At 34.6% G+C, this 11,895-nt stretch overlaps 1 long non-coding RNA gene across 1 annotated transcript; it reads right to left on the bottom strand.

Annotated features, from left to right (window-relative positions):
• Positions 1–4,755: 4,755 nt before the first annotated feature.
• Positions 4,756–11,393, bottom strand: LOC112147103. Its single transcript, XR_002919391.1, has 3 exons — positions 11,337–11,393; positions 7,010–7,118; positions 4,756–5,114 (listed from the first exon to the last, which is right to left on the bottom strand). It is a non-coding gene; the product is annotated as an uncharacterized LOC112147103 (long non-coding RNA).
• Positions 11,394–11,895: the final 502 nt, after the last annotated feature.

Genomic DNA, 11,895 nt, shown 5'->3' with positions numbered 1-11,895 from the left:
GAGACATAACTTTTGCCACCAAACGGAGTCTTTAGATTTATAAAAAAAAAAGGAATGAAGCCCCAGTGCCTCATTAGGCATTTTGTCACCAGCAGATAAATTTCTTGTGATAAATTGCACGTAAAATAGGCACAGATGTGTTTGTTCAGTGGTGGGGTTTCTGTATAAATAATGGCTGCATGACTTTGAGGATAAATGGAAAGCATCTGCATGAGTGATCTGTAATTATCACCCTGGAATTCCACAGGAATACAACAACAACAAAGTATTTCTGCTCTCTTTTATGCAAGGAGGGAGAATCTTTTCTTTCAGATATCAAAGACGATTTCTTTTTCGCTGTCATCTCAGATGTCACTTTGAGGTAAAAAAAAAATGTATGGAAAAATATCATGCTATTCACACTCATGACTACGGAAGAGGATTAGGGCCACTGAAAAAAAAGCCCATAAAAAATTCTGACTTTAATCTCAGAATTCTGAGATTAAAGTCAGAATTCTGACTTTAAACTTAGAATTCTGACTTTAAAGTCAGAAACTTGACTGTAAAGTCAGATTTCTGACTTTAAAGTCAGAATTCTGAGATTAAAGTCAGAATTTTTCATGGGCTTTTTTTTCAGTGGCCCTAATCCTCTTCCGTACATGTCGCTCAACTGGAATTTATAAACACTTTTTTAGAGTTTTTTTTATTTTTTATCAGTCGTTTTTAATCTTCAAACTCCTTTGATTTAAGTCTTAATTTAATGCCAGAATCAAATAAAGTAAAGAAGCTGCAGGATTTATTAAAAGTTTGATAAACAATTGTCCTAATTGTCTTTATTTTTGGTCTGCAACCATTCAGGTTGATTTCTTACCAACCAAAACCCAGTAGAAATCCACAAACTCACCCTTTAGAAAAATAGGAAACTGATTTATATTTATGTGTTTGCTACTGGTGTGATACATTTAAATAAACTATTGTTTTTTTGCATAAATTAAACATAAACATAAAGAGAAAATAGCTTTTTATAAAAAAAAAGTGAAATAAACATCTGAAAGAGCTTTGCACGACTTCCTTTCAGAATAAAAGACATCCTACACAACAGGATCATGTCGATGCAGCAAATCAATTTTATCAAGTTTCAAGTTTATTGGTTTACTTCCCATTTGTTCAGTTAACACAATATGCAATAAAAAAACAAACAACTAATAAAAAAAAGGAGTAGGCAGAAGCTTATTAAGCTTATTCAGTGCCTTTACTTAAAAACTAAACAATATCTATGCTGATCAACAAAGAAATAAAAGAAAAACAATTTACAAATACAAGTAAATCTAATCTTTTACATATGTATGTTGGAAAGTCATTAATGATTTAATTAAAAAAAAACTGCTTATTTTACTGTTTAGCCTCAAATTTATAAATATAACCAACATAAACTAAATAAGAGCTAATGAAGTGACCCATTGAGGGACACTTTAAATCCTTGAATTTGTTCAAAAATAGAAAATCTGTTTTATAATAAAGTTGATTATAACTTAACACACCTTTTTGGTAGTGTTTACTGACAATAAATTGATTTTCTGTGATAAATGAAGCTCAAAATGAAGTCTAAATGTGTCAGTCTGACGTTGATAAACTACAAAGGATTGATGGAGAATTACGGCTCTTGTTGTTAGGATCCTCGTTGAATGATTCACATCGTCCTTCAAGTGTTTGTGAATGAGTTGAATGAAGTTAGTTTACTTTTTTTTTAGGTTTAACACTTTAATAGTTGTGTTTTAAATAAAAAAAGAAACATTTCAACAAAGAACCACAAAGGACGGGTAAAAGAGCCACATGTGGCTCTGGAGCTGCAGGTTGCAGACTGCTGGGTTACCGTATAGCTTAAAGTCTCCCTATGATGATTTTTTTTAATTTAATAAAACGTTCCCATAGTGTTTTAGATTTTCCCAGCGTTCTCAGCCCTGCTACCATATGTATTGGATGAAACTCACACAAAAAATCCAGTGATGCTGATTTGACCACAGAAATGTGAACGGCGGCTCATTTGACAGCAGTCAATGTGAAGATACCATCTTCTCTTCTCCAGAACCTGAACTAGACACTAGGAACAGATGAGGGTTTAGTGCATGTGCAGCAGAGAAGATAGTTCATTCAAGCAGAGTCTATCTAAGACAGTTTGATTGACAGATTTAAAAGGAGAAATACTCAGAAATGCAAAAACACAATGATTTCTTAATCAAAAAACTCAAAAAACGTGATTATTATTGGAGGAGGACTTTAAACACTTTAAAGCTAAAGATCATTAAGATTTGTGTTTTACGTCCACTTTACGCATGATCAAAATTCGTCAACTTTTTGGAAAATAATCTGTGATTGGTCGACTATTAAAATAATCATTTTTGGCAGCACTAGTCATGAGTTTCTTAAAACAAATCCTGTCCCAAAACTGTTGCAGCAGTTTCTCCAACGTGTGAAGAGGTCTCTCCTGACTTTTTGACTAATAGCAGTCATGTTTGTGTCTAAAGGAAATGTATTGCAGTTATTTTAACAGAGACATCCCAACAAAAACATGACCCTCTGGAGAGTGTTTACTGTATAATGGGTGTGACAGGCTATCTTAGCCCAATTCTGAGGTCATTTCTGGTGTTTCCTACGAGGGATGACAGTTTTACAGCGGTGGAGCTCAGACTCGGATTGCTTTTGACATGTCAGGCTGCTGTTGCTCGCCGTCTGTCTCACAGCATATCCCCTTCTCTATCGTCCTCTTTCTCCTTCCCAGCCTCACTCGTAGGAAACAATCCCTCTCTGTTTTTTATTTCCTAACACACACACACCGACGGGTTATGCTGCCACAAACGATTATTTTAATAGTTGACTAATCCCTAATTATTTTTTCCCATTTTTCCTAATCGTGTCATGCGCAAACTGGATATAAAGCACAAATCTTAATCATCATTAGCTTTAAACTAATAAAACTTTTTTTCTTTAACTAAGAAAAACTAGTTATATAACATTACCTGTGATAATGCTAGTATGAATGCTATAAGCTGAATTGGGCCGCTGAAGATGCTAGTGATGATAGCTGAAGAAGCTGAAAATGATAACTAAAAACACTGATGTTGATAGCCAGCTAAAATATTAGCTAAATGCCAAATTAGCCTAAAATCTGAAAAAAAGCTGGCATGCAGCTAAAATTTTAGCTACACTCCAAATTAGCCTAAAAAATTGACCATAATCCTTAATTAGCCAAAAAGCTAGCATGTAGCTGAAATATTAGCTAAATTATAAAACAGTCTAAGAAACTAAAAAAAAGCTAAAGTTTGCCAAAACACCTATGATGTAACTAAAATATTAGCTAAAATCCAAAATAGCCTAAAAACTGAAAATCTTAAACTAACGAAATAGCTAACATGAAGCTGAAATATTAGCTTGCCTCCAAATTAGCCTAAAAAAACTAAAAAAAAATCCTAAATTAGCCAAAATAACTAGCATGACGCTGAAATATTAGCTAAATTCTAAATTAGCCTAATAAACTAAAAAAAATCCTAAATTAGCCAAAATATCTACCATGTAGCTGGAATATTAGCTAAACTCCAAATCAGCTAAAAAAATTGAAAGAAAATTCTAAATTAGCCCAAATAGCTAGCATGAAGCTGAAATATTAGCTAAACTCTAAATTAGCCTAACAAACTGAAAAAAATCCTACATTAGCCCAAATAGCTACCATGTAGCTGGAATATTAGCTAAACTCCAAATTAGCTAAAAAAATTGAAAGAAAATCCTAAATTAGCCCAAATAGCTAGCATGAAGCTGAAATATTAGCTAAACTCTAAATTATCCTAACAAACTGAAAAAAATCCTACATTAGCCAAAATAGCTACCATGTAGCTGGAATATTAGCTAAACTCCAAATTAGGTAAAAAAAATTGAAAGAAAATCCTAAATTAGCCCAAATAGCTAGCATGTAGCTGAAATAGTAGCTAAACTCCAAATTAGCCTAAAAAACTGAAAAAAATCCTAAATTAGCCAAAATAGCTAGCATGAAGCTGAAATATTAGCTAAACTTTATATTATCCTAATAAACTGAAAAAAATCCTAAATTAGAGAAAAAGCTAGCATGTAGCTGAAATATTAGCTACACTCTAAATTAGCCTAACAAACTGAAAAACATCCTACATTAGCCAAAATAGCTACCATGTAGCTGAAATATTAGCTAAACTCCAAATTAGCTAAAAAAATTGAAAGAAAATCCTAAATTAGCCCAAATAGCTAGCATGTAGCTGAAATATTAGCTAAACTCCAAATTAGCCTAAAAAACTGAAAAAATCCTAAATTAGCCCAAAGAGCTAGCATGAAGCTGAAATATTAGCTAAACTCCAAATTAGCCTAAGAAACTGAAAAAAAATCCGAAATTAGCCAAAATAGCTACCATGTAGCTGAAATATTAGCTAAACTCCAAATTAGCCTAATAAACTGAAAAAAAATCCGAAATTAGCCAAAACAGCTAGCATGCAGCCAAAATAATAGTTAAACTCCAAAATAGCCCAAAATAGTTCAAAAAGCTAACAGAATGTCATTAAAACGTTCAACTTTACTACACTCTGACTCCATATAATATAAAGCAACGACTAATTGACTATTAAATTAGTCGACGAATATTTTAATAGTCGATTAGTCGTCGATTAATCGTAGCAGTCCTACAGACAGGTAAGAAATCCCCTCAAGGCGTTCTCAGGAAGTCTCAAAAAGACTCCTGAGCATATTTTAAGCCTGAAGTCTTCATTTCTCATAATAGGCTTCTCTGTGAAAGCTGCGAGCCAAAGCATAAACAATCCTTTTTCTCAGACGTAGTCAAAAAAAACGCTGTATCGCCAATGTTTCAACACATTTTTAAACCACATTTTATAGTTAGCTTACAATCTAACTCCCCATCTATCATGCAAAGCGTTCAAGCTCTGCAGTAAATCTGGAACTTTCCACAGAGGAAGTTACAGTTGCCTTGTGTGGCACAGATGAGTGTTTGGTCTTGAGCAGAAGTGCACACGGAGAGTTCAAGTCAACCTCAACAGAGCGAGGTTGTTCTGTGGGATGGTGGCAGCAGAGAAGGAGGGATTCAGATGTTCTTTATCTTCATGCTGCAGAAAGAAGCCAAGTGGAATGTAAGCTGAGGCCCTCCGGATACATAATACTCCGTCTGCAGTATGGTTGTGATTGCATAATTACACACAGATCCAGTAAAGATTGCTATCCAAGAATATAAACTTTATCTGCAGAACTCCTTAATAAACGCTGCTTTTTCTTGTTTAAAAACAAGACCTTGTGGGTTTTTTTAATGTCATAATTAAGAGTTGGAGGTAAAATATGGGATATATTGGTAACAAGCACAAACAGGAGCCCGTAAACCTTTTTTTCTTCGAGGAACGCTCCCTGATCTTATTTTCAACGCATCTTTTTTGATGTCTATTTGATGGTGAACTTGAAATAATGTCCAAAATCACTACGGGCGGCGAACATCAAACGGCTCCAAAGAAGGCAGGATAATGTCTTCTTGCTCCGAGCTTTCTCGTTTGCCACCGCTCACAGAAGCCGGGGTTTGACTAAAGGCCAGAAAGCTGATTGGATGATAAATGAAGCGTTTTAAAGCCCAACAAACTTCTTCTTCTTCTTCTTCTGCCTTCACTTCTATTTACACGGCAGCAGCTGCATGGCTAATATGCTGCATCATACTTTAGTCTGGGGCCGTTTTTTTTTGTTTAATCTACTTTGTTAATTATCTTAAAATTGTTGTTTTTGTGTCTGAGTTTGATATTCATCTTTAAAGTAAAACCCTAGTTCCTTTTTTAAACTGATTTTTTTCCATTATTTTACACAATAATTCTAAAATGAACCTGAAAATGTCAAAAAACATAATTTCAATGTAATTAATTTAATTTTCTTCAGCAAAAATGATGAAAATTGAGATCAATTGTTTGTCATTTAACAAATATCAAAAGTGCAGAGACATAAACAATGTACAAACTCAAAATATATGGATGTTTTTTTTTTTTTTACACATAAGGTCACATATAATTTAAAATTCTACGTTCAATTGAGAATTCAATTTGCAATTTTAAATTTAATATGAAAAGCTATAAAATCTTACATTTAAAAAAAAAATCTACATAATATATGCAAAATCAATTGCATTTTAATTTCTTAAGGGTTTTTGGTATCATAATTCAAATTAAAACGCATTTTCATTTTACTATAAAAAAAATTCAATTCATTGCTTTCAGTCATTTTCAAGTAACTTGAAATCTATTGGGTTTCAATTTACTGTTGTGTTTTTGAGTTAAAATTCAAAAGAAATTACAATTATCCACACTTCCTTCTTTTACACTTTTGTCTAGACGGGGCTTTTTGCAATTTTTTTTTTTTTAATTTAGACAGAAACCCTGATGGAAAATTAAGATGCAATAGATTTTAAATCATAAATTGCAAAATGCATTTTTAATTTAAACCAAAAACCAATGACAATTTACAATCCACTTCATTTTCCTTTATTTAAAATTTTTATTTTCAAAAATGTTAGACTGAATATAATTCTTCATTTTGAATTCAGAAGTGTATTTTCAAAAATTAAAAACTGGGATGCATTTTCATTTTATTTGCATGATCAAACTACAAATCAACTGGGAGTTGAATATTAGTTTGACTTCTGTATGAAAACACTTTAGTACAAAGACAAAACAATGTGAAAATGTCCAAAAAAACAATTGTATCCCCAGTAAACTACATGTTTTAAGGATTTATTGCAAGGAGTATCACCATAATAACTCGTTATGTTTGTTTCAAACAGAAAATATCGAGGATAATGAATAAAAACATAACTAATAGAGGGATCGGAGTCACTCCTGTGTGAATACCTGGTGTGAAACTCACCACTGAGTTCAGATCATTGACAAACATATAGAGATCTGATCATAGATCATTGACACATATAGAGGGATGGACAAACCTTCTGTGACGTCACCCATAGAAAATACTTTACCTCCAGTTCCAATGAAATTAAGTCAATTCAGGCGCCGTTTTTCCTGGATACGTACGTCGCCATGTTGGAACCAGACGACGTTAGTATGCGGTGATCGTTCCGAGTCGGTCTGGATCAACATAAGGGGTGAGCTTGTTAGAAAGTCTTTTCCAGGAAAATCCGTCAATCAAACATTTGGAATATTAGAGGTGGGGCAATGCTTTTACTGAGGCATCTGATTGGTCAGTTTATAACTTGAAAAAATTGCTACAAAGAAAATATGTCATGAAAAATAATTAGGATTAGCGAAAAAAAAAACTAAAAAGAGACACTAGGGTAATAATGGCTGTTGGTTTCTCTATAGAAGTCTATGGAATTTTGGGAACTTTCTGGGATGAGTGAGTACTTCCTGTTTGGAATGTGAGAGGGGAGAGGATACTTTGTCCAGTTCTCATAGACAGTCTATGGTTCAGACACTACCAAGGATCAATAGGAAGTTGACAGGAACGTAAATGAAAAAATCAAAAGTGGAAGCAGGATGTCTGGAAAAGACAAATGAGGGCCCTAAAAATGTAGATGCCTGTTTTTCTCGCTCCACGTCTACACTGAATCACTTTTAGGAAAAGTATGGGGGTCATATATTTATTTATTTTTATTGTTCAATTTTGGAATCTAATGTTCTTTAAGATAACGTGTTGAGAGAGCTAATACAGGGCACAGGTGACTTAGCGATAATGAACCAATATATATGCATCTTCCAAAAATGATCTTTACGCTTGGCAAAGAGAACTGAGCACATTCATTCATCACAATTTTCTCTGTTATGAAACACAAAACTCATCACACAGACAGGGGAAGCCTCGCTCGCAGCAAACATCACACGCGTCCTGCTGGGCTCGCCTCATGCCGAGCTTAATGTTTGCAAAAAAAAAACAAAAAACTTTTCTCTGACAACGCCAGCCTATTTGGGGTGAACCTTGAGCGGGCCATCAGCTGTGAATTTGATTTGATTTATAAGTGAAGGGAAGCCAAGATTCGGCGTGATTTAAAGCCCTGTGGGCTTTTGAAGGGGGGCTGTGTAAACTGAGAGTCTGGTATTCCAACAACAATGCAAAGAGCCAGAGTGGGCTCAAAGCATCGCCTTGGCCTCCACCTCCGTCTCTTGACAGCAAACTGGCAGACGCGTTTTCGGTTAATAAACTCCACCACCCATCCCATCATGTGTGTGTGGTCAGCCTGAGCATGATCCAACTAGTGCTGCCACAAACGATTATTTTAGTAGTCGATTAATCACTGATTATTTTCTGCAATTAGTCAACTATTTGGATGTAGAATGTGCATCTTAACTATAATTAGCTTTAAACTGAATAAAAACTAGATATATTCACACAAGCATTATCTGCCAAAATGCTAATGTGAATGTTGTAAGCTGAATTTGGCAGCTGAAGATGCTAGTGATGATAGATGCTAAAATTGATAGCTGAAAACGTTGAAGTTGATTGCCGACTAAAACATTAGTTAAATGCCAAATTAGCCTAAAAAGTTTTAAAAAAGCTGCAGTTAGCCAAAAAAGCCTGTGTGTAGGTGAAATATTAGCTAAGTTATAAAACAGCCCAAAAAAGCTGAAATTAGCTAAAATAGCTAGCATGCAGCTGAATTATTAGCTAAATTTCGAAACAGCCTAAAAAAGCCCAAGTTAGCCAAAATTGTTAGCATGCAGCTGAAATATCAGCTAAAATCCAAATAAGCCTAAAACACAAAAAAACTAAATTAGCAAAAACAGCTAGCATGTAGCTGAAATGTTAGCTGAATTCCACAACAGCCTAAAAAAAAAAACTTAAGCTAGCCAAAACAGCTAGCATGTTGCTGAAATATTAGCTTAGCTCCAAATTAGCCATAAAAACATGAAAAAATCTTAAATTATCCAAAAGAGCTAGCATGTAACTGTAATATTAGCTAAACTCGAAAATAGCCTGAAAAAACCTAGATTAGCCAAAAAGCTAGCATGTAGCTGAAATATTAACTAAACCCCAAAACAGTCTTAAAAAATGAAAACATCCTAAATTAGCCAAAACAGCTAGCATGTAGCTAAAATATTAGCTAAACTCCAAAACATCCTAAAAAACAAAAACAACAAAATTAAATTAGCCAAAACAGCTAGCATGTAGCTAAAATATTAACTTAGCTCAAAATTAGCCATAAAAACTGAAAAAATCTTGAATTAGCCAAAAGAGCTAGCATGTAACTGAAATATTAGCTAAACTCTAAATTATCCTGAAAAAAACTAGATTAGCAAAAACAGCTAGCATGTAGCTAAAATATTAGCTAAAATTTAAAAAAGCCAAAAGAAAAACCCTCAATAAATGCCAAAATCGTCCAAAAAGCTAGCATAATGCCATTATAACTTTAAACTTTACGACAATATGATGATTAAATTACTCGTCGACTATTTTAATAGTCGATTATTTGTCAATTAGCCGACTAGCCCTAACAGATGAATATTTAGCGATAAAGCTTCCAAATCTGCATTGTCTCCTTGATGAACACTGCAGTCTTGTCGTGAGCGATGGTGGTGGTCTTAGAACAATCATCTGCCTCTCCAGCATCGGTTTCCAAAAACTATTAACCGTTTGTCTCGCTTGATTAGACGTGATTGACAAAAGAGAGGCTCTGAAATCCACATCTCATTTTTTCCACCTCAGTTCATCCAGAGTATAACTATCCAAGTGATGGATTAGCTTGGAGGATCTGTTTGTCATTACAGATTAAACTGCGCTGCGGTGATATCCTTATATGTGTCAACATCATCATCACGCCTAATGCAAAAATGCTCCCGTGAAACACGTCGGAGCCAAACTCCCGGCACTCCAAGCCTAAAGGTTGGCTTTATGTTACACCATACAGTGTGGAGTGCTGGCTTTGTGGCACCGCTGTGCGTGCCAGTAAATAGTTGTAGGTACAAGACTGAGGAAATAAGACGGAAATCTGGGATATGGAGGAATGTGCTCCACTTTTTAACAACTGGATGTCTGTTCTGTTGGGATGTGTGGGAGAAGTTGTGTAACAGTTGGTACGAAAGTACTTTTCAGGGTGTTTTAGGGTGCCAAAGCTTTCTAAAACAAGCAGATTTTCAAATAAAAATAACAAATTAGCCTAAAAACAAAGAAACAAAAAACTTAGATTATCTAAAAATCGTAACTTTAGCCAGTTGCATAGGCGGAAATTTCCTGAAACTTTAGGAAACCCTTTCAAAATTATGTTTTAAAACCTTTTCAGAACTATCAGCTTTTACAGTTTTGAGTGTGGATAAATTGTAACTGTGTTTTTTCTCTGTGCATCAGCTGATCTGAGCCGCGAAATGCTGTTTTTTCTCTTCGTGACAGAGAGAGTCCCTGTGAAAAAAAGCGGCAAAAAGGGTTGATAAAAAGGGAAAAAAGTAGAAAGCTTAAAATCATATTTTTGTTGCAGCTCCAGCAGGGGGAGGGACTTTTGGAGATTAATGTTCAGGCGCCATATTTTTTCTTTGTAGCCGCATTCTCTTGCAAAAAAACAGAAAAAAGCATAAATTAGCCAAAAAAAAGCTAGCATTTGGTTGATATATTAGCTAAACTCCAAAAGTGAAAAAAAAAGCCTGAAAAAAGCCTAAATTAGCCAAAAAAGCTAGATCTAGATATTAGCCTAACTCTAAAACAGCAGAAAAAATTGAAAAAAGCCTGAATTAGCCTAAACAGCTAGCATGTAAATATTAGCCTGACCCCAAAATAGCCTAAAAAACTGAAGAAAGCCTAAATTAGCCAAAACAGCTAGGTGTAGATATTAGCCTAACTCCAAAACAGCATGAAAAACTTTTTTAAAAGGCCTAATTTAGCCAAAACAGTTAGCATGTAGCTGAAATATTAGCTAAACTCCAAAATGGACTAAAGAAAAACGGAGAAAAAAGCCTCAATTAGCCAAAACAGCTAGCATCTAAGTTTTAGCTTAAATCCAAAACAGCCTAAACAAAAAAAAAAGAAAAAAAAGCCTAATTTAGCCAAAACATCTAGCATGTAGCTGAAATATTAGCTAAACTCAAAAATAGCCTAAAAAAATCTTAATAAATGCCAAAATAGTCCAAAAAACTAGCAGAATGCCAATTTTTAAAGCTTAAAACCGTAACTTTTTAACATAATTATGAATAATAAAAAGACCGGAATATTATTCCAGAATAAATCAACCTAAAAATAAAAAAACTTTCAATATTTTACTTTCCATAAAAATACATTTGTCAAAATTATACAAGGTAAAAAAACGCACAAAACGCCGTTAATAACAATAGAATAAAATTATCTGAAAGGCCGGATATAATTACCTGGAGGGCCGCATCTGGCCCCCGGGCCTTGACTTTGACACGTGGGCTATATATGATCATATATTACCTTCAGAACACTAAAAAACAAATTATTTATGAAGTATGAGTTCTTTTTGTGGACCGTTTTATTACCCGGAAGTAAAACGATTCGATCTCTGAGGCTCCGCCCTTTGCTCCTCGTCGGTCCCGCCCATTTCACGACGTCATCCTTGAGCATAGACTGTCGATGAGTCTCCTCAGCGTGACTGCGGTTCTCACTTGTAAACAAACAACCTCCGAACGCCACTTTTACAGTTAAGGAACTAAGACAAGACCATCTATGAACGTGGAAGTTGTAGCGTTAGCTCGTGTGTTTACTGCATGATTTACTTACAGGTCTGGCCTTCATCCGGTCAAAAAAACATAGTCTTACAATCATTGTTTTATGATTCGTTGTTTTCCCTGCAGATTACATACAAGCTGAGCCACTTCAACACTTTGCAGTTGATCACCATATGTTCCTCTGAGAAAGTGGGTGTGTTCGTTGTAGCCTGGGGGCGGAGCTTGCAGCACCGATTCT

Source organism: Oryzias melastigma, linkage group LG17, assembly GCF_002922805.2.
Source record: "Oryzias melastigma strain HK-1 linkage group LG17, ASM292280v2, whole genome shotgun sequence".
Lineage (NCBI taxonomy): Eukaryota > Metazoa > Chordata > Actinopteri > Beloniformes > Adrianichthyidae > Oryzias > Oryzias melastigma.
Note: the sequence above shows the minus strand (reverse complement) of the source record. Positions and strands in the feature narration are given on the sequence as shown.